This window comes from Grammomys surdaster, unplaced genomic scaffold (assembly GCF_004785775.1).
Source record: "Grammomys surdaster isolate TR1022 unplaced genomic scaffold, NIH_TR_1.0 278, whole genome shotgun sequence".
Taxonomy (NCBI): Eukaryota; Metazoa; Chordata; class Mammalia; order Rodentia; family Muridae; genus Grammomys; species Grammomys surdaster.
Window position 1 is genome coordinate 904,206 of NW_021604719.1, and position 9,132 is coordinate 913,337.

The 9,132-nt window shown below is 40.7% G+C and overlaps 1 non-coding gene across 1 annotated transcript; it reads right to left on the reverse strand.

Moving 5' to 3' along the window:
- Nucleotides 1-3,880: 3,880 nt before the first annotated feature.
- Nucleotides 3,881-3,987, reverse strand: LOC114629242. Its single transcript, XR_003712622.1, has one exon. It is a non-coding gene; the product is annotated as a U6 spliceosomal RNA (small nuclear RNA).
- Between the last annotated feature and the right edge of the window lie 5,145 nt (nucleotides 3,988-9,132).

A 9,132-nucleotide genomic window follows, 5' to 3' on the forward strand; every position in this document is an offset into this window, starting at 1 on the left:
CTCCCTTTAGTCTAGGCCAGAGCACCACGAATTAGATTGAACTTCACATCTGTGAGTGTTTGATCAGGCCTGGTGAAGTTAACATTTGTATCCATCTGAAAGTAAGAACTTGGTAAGGACCATTATTACCCCAGGGAGAAGAAATTTAACCCAGTTCACACACTTACTGCTTCATGACTCCAAGGGCTCAGTATGCATTGAATGGTGTCAGGGGACATGGGATTGGATGAGTGTGTAATATACAGAACATAGAAATGAGCAAGAAGCATGGAAGTAATCAGGAAAAGAAGGGGAAGGAATGAGAGATAGAGGGAAAGTAAATGAGTAAATGAGTAAACTAGCATATCACAAAACACACAAGGGCCATACCACAGTAACAGACAGAACACAGATTAAGCTACCCCTGTGCCTAATTAGGAAATTAGGGCAGATTCCATGAGTTCCTAGAATTGGCAGCATTTGTGATGTGCTTTGAAATAAACTTCAAAGTATGGAGACAAATTGGGAAGAATATTCTAGTAATAGGAGGTCATGGAAGAAACATTAGTTTGGCTAAAGTACTCTAGTTCATTCATTGTCCTGCCCCAATTTATTCTAAGCTAATGTATAATAGAACATATCCTAAATAAATAAAGCAAGTTCCAACTGCTGTGTTTGGTCTACACATTAATTATTTCTCATTTGGAAATAGTGGACTCCAACCTTCCTGGACAACAGCAGTCTGGGCGTTCAATATGTACATCACCTCAAAGCCTTTCCAAAGAAGGAATCCCAAGGTTAGAATGCATGTTTAGCTCTTCGAGAAGAATAGCACTGTCTGTCTCCTTCCTGCATATCCCTGAGTCTTAATTAAATAATGAGTAATGTGGAAAGAATCCCCATGCTGAGATAATAACAGCATTTTTCAAGGATTTCTCTCACTGGGATAGCTACTCTGACCTCTGAGCATTCCCTAGGACTCAGGCCATATCTCTTTGTGGACAGAGGAGAACATTAGAGAGAATTTTAAGACAGACAAATCCATGAATCCAGGTAGAAAAATCTTCATTTTCTGACCCTTTCAGGCACCGTGAAGAGGCATAGAAAAGGCTTCTCGGAGATTAGGTTTAATGGCTTTTCTACAAGATACTTTTAACCCATTTTTTCCTGTTATTTTGAAAAGCTATAACAGTAAATCCTTTGGTAAACCATGAAGGAAAAAGCACTCCACTGTTCTTCAAGGAATGATTTCCTCATTCAGAGACAACTTTTCTACCTCGGGAGTATCACACTGCCCACACCAAACTGCACGTGAGTTCTGTTTGGCTACAGGATACTATATTTTGTAACTCAAACTTCATGTACCACTCTGCATCTATACTGCATCATAGTGCTCATGAAGGTTCATCTTGTTGTCTCAGTCTATGAGTTTTGCTTGACATCAGGGTCCACATAACCAGTATCAATGATGTTTTAGGTAGGGTGATGGTGCACTAGGAAGGGGCCATTCTGTGCATTGTAGGAGTTTAGTAACTTCTTCTCACACCAGGTACCACTGCCCTCACTCAAGTCATGACAATTACAAGTGTTTTCTGACGTTGGGAAATATCTGAGGATGGGAAGGAGAATCACATTCTATTGTTCTAGGTGGGGAAGAAGTCTGCTTTATAGAAACATGGAATCCAAAACCTAGGTTGAAGAGGGATCATGCTAGCTACACAAAGACAACACTAATTCTGATTGGACTACAACAGACTTTGTTTTCTCCATCCTGAGTTACTACACATATGGTATGTAAATTCCATGAATCAGTGTTTTTAAGTGCTTTGATATTCAAAACAAAATAAAACAAAACAAAACAAATGGGTGTTCCTTTTAGTCTAATTTGGCCTTTCAGGCAACTGTTGATAGATGGCACATTAATCTTTAATTAATCATTTAAAAGTGAAGGCATTCTATCAACCAAATATACTGATGAGGAGTTGAATTCAGTGGAGAAATGCTACAAAATGAATTTAAGAGTCTCTTGTCTTATTTGTTTTTAATGCTGATTATAGAGATGATACCAATACATACATGCATCTGTATTTTCAATAGATATTTGTTTTAAGCACCACAATGGGCCAGCTACTGTGCTGCATACTAGAAAGGTTTTCCTTCTTTGTACAGTAGATTGGATGTGGTTAAGATAAAGAGATTTGGGTCAAATCAAGATTGATTTCAAATCAGGAAAACTTTTACCACATGACAATGACACATACTAGGAATGTCAAAGCTTGGCTCAAACTTAGCAGTCTAACTCCAGAACCTGTGTAGTTATCTGCCATATGGAGCCATTGTGGTTTTCATTTCTAGGTTTCAACCACAGGTCTCCCAAGTTACAGATGATAGGTTTGAAAAAAAAATTCAGTCATTTAACATGTTACAGTCTCAGTTTCCTCTACCCCAAACCTTGGTATTAGGAAATCTCCATTACTGGGCTGGAGGTATGAGAAAATAAGCATTGAAACTAACTAGAGATTTAGCATTTATCGAGTGCTGAGTTTGTGTTTTATGCTGTACTATTAAATACTTCACATGAATTAGCTAATTTAATTCTCACAAGGGCCCATGAAATATCTTCACTCCTTGTTTTTACTGATAAAGAGACAGAGGCATAGAGACATGGACTGCCATACTTGGGTTACAGAATTTGGCCACAGATCTGGCTGAGTATGTCTCTCTGGATCTAGGCTTCCCCACTGCTGCCTGAGTAACGAAGCCTGATTTAGTTAGTTCCCAGAACTTGCTGAAAATCCGTCTTAGTCAGTATTAAGATTGCTTTTCAAGAATTCCATGACTGGTATGACATGAACAAGATAGATAGACATGGTCTCTATCCTGATGTCTTTCTTGGGCTCTGGAGACATGCTTGGCAATTAAGAGGACAGGCTGCAATTCTAGAGAACTAGGTTTGATCACCAGCACCACAAAACGGTTTACAACTGTGTGCGACTCTAGTCCTAGATGATAGGAAGCCCTCTTCTGTCCTCTACAGGTTCAAGGCATGTACCCGATGCACAGACATACATACATTCAAAAAATCATATACATAAAATAATTTTTAAAAATTTAAAACTCTCCTGAACTCATTTTGGTTCTGTAGATGATTTGTATACTATGATTTATTTTCTCAACAACTCTTGTCCTTAAACCTTGAAAAAAAAAAAACCCTACTATTCTACTTTCTGTTTTATGTCTTTGACTTTCTAAGGTTTCACAAGTAGTAACATTATGTTGTGATTGTCTTTCTGAGATTAGCTTGTTTTGCATAGTATGGACACAGGTTCATCCATGTTGTTACACACAACACGATAACTTCATTTTATTTTTTATTTTTAAAAATTACTTTATTTGCTGACATTTCAAATGTTGTCTCCCTTCCTGGTCTCCCTTCCATGAATTCCTCTTCCTATTCCTCTCCCCTTTGCCTCTAAGAGGGTGCTCCCCACCCACCCATTCTTGACTCACCCCTCTGGCATTCCTCTTCTCTGGGGCATCAAGCTTCCACAGGACCAAGTGCATTCCCTTGCACTGATGCCAAATAAGGCAGTCGTCTGTTACATATGTATACCATCCCATGTATATTCTTCGGTTGGTGGTTTAGTCTCTAGGATCTCTGAGGGGTCCAGTTAATTGACACTGATGTTCTTCCTAAGCTTTTTTTCTACTGGGATCCCCAGGCTCAGTCCAATGGTTGGCTGTGAGTATCTGCATCTGTCTTAGTCAGGTGCTAGCAGAGCCTTTCAGAGCATATCTGTAAAAGGCTCCTGTCTGCAAGCACCTCTTGGCATCTCCAATAGTGTTGGGGTTTGATGCCTGAAGATGGAACGGATCCCAAGGTGGGGAGGTTTCTAGATGGAAATATATGGAATGCTTCACAAATTTGCATGCCATGCTTGCACAGGGTTCATGCTAATCTTCTCTGTATCATTCCAATTTTTGTGTGTGTGCTGCCAAAGGGAGCACAACTACTTCATTTTAAAGGTTGTTCACTGGAAAGGTCAGCAAAGATCTAGTGTAACTGCTTCACTCCCCATGGGAACCTGAGCAGTGGAAACATTACAATGGACTATGGAAGCATCAACTGCAGCATTGGTTGTGTCCATTCCTTCCTGAATTCGGATTCTCCATCCTCAGCTTGAGGAGAGATTGCACTCATCTTTCAGTTCTTTTCAGTCTACCAGCTATGAACCTGTATTCCTGAACAAGTACATCACATACAAAGGAGTAACAATACATCTTTAATACTGGGCCATCATACGATTTAGTGTTTAATAGAATCTGTTTCATCACTTTATGCTTTATGTGGGTTATCATTTTATCCTCACAAGCATCTGAAGGAGCAAGCACCACATGCCTGCGTCACAGAGAAGAAAGGTGGAATGGCGACATAGTGAGGTTTTGTGAAACCTATAGGAAGTGATGGGAAAGAGGGCTCGTCGAGATCCAAATTCAGGCAACCAATTCACTATAGTTCACATTCGCAATTATGGTGAAACTTTCCACAGTCCCTTCAAGTTTCTACCAGGAATTCATAGTAGAGTCGCATGAAAAGAATATATATATATATATAAAGTAAAGTCAAATTTGGCCTTTAAAACTAAAGTTTGTGATTTTGCACACACGTACTCCTGTGTGTGTGTGTGTGTGTGAGAGAGAGAGAGAGAGAGAGAGAGGGAGGGAGATGGAGAGAGAGAGAGAGAGAGAGAGAGAGAGAGAGAGAGAGAGAGAGAGAAAGGGAAGGAGGGGGATAAAGGGGGAGGGAGGGAGGATTGAGTGGATCCAGGTGCCTATGCAGAAGTCACAGGAAGATGTTGGATGTGGTCCTCTAATGTTCTCTGCATTATTGCCATGAGATGAGGTCTCTCACTTAAGATGGGGCTCACTGTTTCTCTGTAAGCTGGCAAGCCAACAATCCCCAGTGACCCTGTTGCTTCTTTTCCTACCAACACTAAGGTTGTAGTCATGTGCAGCCATGCCTGGCCCTTTCTATGGGTGCTGAGGATCTCAGCTCTTAATGTTTGTATATCAAAGTGTTTTTAACCACTGAGCCATGCCCTAGCCCCTGTAAGTTACTCATTTAAAAACACCCTGTGCAGTAATGAGACAGGAGGGTGCTCTTTACATGAATCATACACTCAAAAAAATAGCAAGAAGGTAAATTCTGAAGCATATGTAAATGGTAAGCTGTTAAAAATTGCCATTAGTTTTACTTGGAAAACATGTGGTTACTTTTAATACTCCAAAATCATTACCACTTGAATTTCAATTGTAGAGACCTGCCAACACTGAAATTACCTGCACCGTTGATTAATGGTGTGGATGAGCAAGGAGCATTCACTGAAAAATGACTTGATATTGTTTAAGGTTATTTCTGCTTGTAAGAGAGGTTTTGATACTATGTAGTAACAACCCCTTAAAAGCAGCTAACAAGGAGCTGAAGTGGTGGCACAGTGGATATGAACACTTGTTCTGCAAGCATGAGGATCCCAGTTTGTGTCCCCATCACTTACAAAAAAAGTTGGACACGGCTACACATGCCTGTAATCCCAGCATTATGGGGCAGACACAGGCAGATCTCAGAGGACTTTGCTGACCAACCTGTTACTCAAGCATAGGGATCCGAGATCCCCAGCACCTATTAAAAAAAAAAGCCAGGTATGGCTGCACATACTTGCAATCCAATGTTGGTGGGTAAAGAGGCAACAGGGTCACTCTGCTTAGGAGAGAAATGGTGAGCTCCAGCTTAAGTGAGACCTCATCTCATGGAAATAATGCAGAGAGCATTAGAGGACCACATCCAACATCCTCTTGTGACTTCCACACAGCCACCTGCACACCCTCCCATCCCCCACAAAGCAGTGAACTTCCGGTTCACTGATAAATCCCTAGGCAATGAGGCAGAGAGCACAAGGGTGATTTGCTCTCGACTCCACATGGACCAGTCCATGTGCACGTGCACATTCATGTGTCTGCATCACACACACACACACACACACACACACACACACACACACCACATGCATGCATACACCTAACAAAATTATGGAGATAATATTCATAGGAAAAAAATAACCTAATCATTGAATGTAGAAAAAATGATCATTGAATGTAGAACCCCAGTGGCTCTAACATGGTCAAGGTACACAGTCTCTAGCTTGTGTCACCAACTGAAAAATCTCTCATGTGCTGTGAGCTTTCCTTTCCCAGAGGTGACTTGTGAGACCAGAAGGTGAGTTCCACTCTACCAGAGATTTGGGAGAATTCAAGTGTTGCTGTGTTTTCAATGTCTGCCCAGTTCATGTTTATTGACAAAGCAGATGAATGAAATTGAAAGTTATATTTAGTGATACAGCTATAAAATTAGCCACAGCCTTTTGAAACAAAATCACTACTAACTAGATTAAAAGTTAGAAAAAAAAAACTGTGAAAAAGGAAAAGGTATAAGCACTATCAGAAAAGCTTGAACTTGAAATCAGGAGCTACCCCCAGAGAGGCTGTACGATTACGTGTTAACTGTGGTTCTTTGAATAACATGAGCAAATAATACAGGCAATAATTAGGAACATGCCAAGTGCACTTAATTTGCATTACTAAAAGGGTAAATAGGGCTGGAGAGCTTTCTATCCAGGGAAAGTGATTGCCATGCATGTATGAGGGCCTTGGTTTGATCTCCTGCACCCATGTACAAGCCAGGCATGGCAGTGCACATCTGTAACTCCTGTGTTCGTGTCGAGCACAGGATATTTTGTTGTTTTTAACAAAATCTTAATATTTCAATTATACCAATAAAGACTCGGGAGCCAGATGCTGGGGTGAAAGCCTGCTAGCTCACAGAGGCAGATGACCCAAAAGGAAGTTTTCCATCTCCACACTATTCCCAACCCCACTGAAACTGAATGTCCCTCTCTTCTTCCTGTGCATCTCTCTAACCACCCTCATGACTCCCTCTTACTCTCTATGGTTTTCCCCATGTTCATTCCCTATCAACTGGTTGCTAGCTCCACCTCTTTGTCTATGGTTGACTTCATTTAATCTTAACTTATTTACAATAAACAGAAAGCTCTTGGATTAAAGGTGTGTGCTAGGGCTGAGCCACACCACAACTAGAAACAGGTTTTTCCAGTAAATAACTCAATCAGATATCCTGTGACAGAGACTGGCAAATCCTTATGTTTGCGTGCTAGCCCCCTCTCCCACTCCAGCCCAATCAGCAAGTTCTGAGCTCAGTGAGAGACCCTGCTCAAGATAAAAGGTAGAAAACAATTGGGAAAGGTACGTGATATCAATTTAGAGTTTACACACACACACACACACACACACACACACACACGGCAAATACTCTATCTCATGTACTTTAAGCAGTGGTTGCAAGACAAGCCAGTCTAGGAATATGGTAATCAGACTAGCCTGTGATAAATGCACTATAAAGAATTAAATAATGACCCCTCTTTTTTGTAACCCAGTGGAAGCAATACTATTGATTAAACCACACCCACCTTTGCCTGAATCTGACACTGTTGTTGCGCCAACTCCAATCGCATCCAACTCTTCCTCACACAACTCAACCTTTGCTGTTATGTCCAGCACTCAGGCAAATGAAAGGTTAGGTCTATGTGTAAAGTACTTAAGCCTAATCCCATTCTCCCTAACAGTGACTCATTGAGAAGAGTGCAGATGACTCGGGTATGGCCAAAGAGTACCAAAATAAATTTGCTATGGGCATTTGTGGAAAAGGCTCTTTGTTTGGAAAACTAAAAGCAGAATATTCTTCACTGGGTGTGATCTGATCTGCGTATGGTAGCAAGAGTTGTCTTGAGGCAAAGCTGACATCAGCAGGGCATGAGACAGAGAATCTGAGTCAGGAATGGAATAGATCAGTTCTGGCCATTCACGTTCTCAGGAATTACTATAAAACTGAACACTAGAATAATCTCATAACTGGACTCCCTTCTTCTAGTGTTGCTTCTTTCAATATTCTCCTGACTGGTCTCTAGACCCATGGATACTCATCTCATCTCATTTTGAAAAATGTCCAAATCTGTATAATAGTTCATAGGATTCCTCTATCTGTCTAAGCTTTCTACCTCATCTCTCCCAAATTTCTCCTTAGCTTGCTCAACTTCAGACACAGTGGCCTCCCACCTGATACTAACATAGCTAAGCACTCACCTGGGAGCCTTCCCTTCTAGATGGAATTCTCAGATATTCACAAGAATCAATCTCTTGGTGTCTTCACAAGAAGTCTTAGCTATCCTATTTAAAAGAGAATTGCATCCCCTTATACCTCTTACTGCTTTGCTCCCTCCATTACATTTACCTCACATTTTTTTAATGTCAACTTATTAACCCCTAGAGCTCTGAGTATAAAGTGGATGCTCAGTAGGTATTTGCCAAACTAGATAGGAGATAATAATCCTTTTTCTTTCTAGGTATTCTGGTAGGAGTTTTCTGTTGCAGCTTGAAGCATCCTTCAACGAGTTCTGTTGAGTTGCCAGCATGTTCAAAACAGCAAACTGGTCTTAACTTCCAATGAGTGTCTCTAAAATAGGGCATTCCCACCACTCTGTGTTGTGTAGTAGAATCTAGGCAGTAGACAATTTGCTACTGTGGGACTCAGAAGTTTGGTTTGGTTTCTATGAGATCTTGAAAACTGGACAATTCCTCTCTATGCCTTGGTGTCCTCTTGCTTTCCACACTTGTTATTTGGAGCCATTACCAAATTAAGTAAGGGTTAGTTGAACAGAATGACTGAGATACCTCCACAGATGACCACCAAATGATTAACGGGTGGGTAACATACACAGGATGGATTACCTGAACAATTTCAAGATGGAACAAAGTGGGATAGCATGAGATTTCACCTTGATAATCATGTCAGCATGCAAATGGAAATGTATTATTTCTATCAGTTCTATATTTAATATTTTTGGATCATGGTTGACCACAGGTAACTGAAATTATGGAAAGCAAATAACTTTCCAGAGGGGAACAACTGTACTTATTCAATAAGCATTGAGAAAGCTCATGTTTGGTGTCAGGATCCTCTACAGGAATGTTCTATCTAAGGATAAGGAGACCAGCTCTGATAGCAGCTGATAATGGGGTACG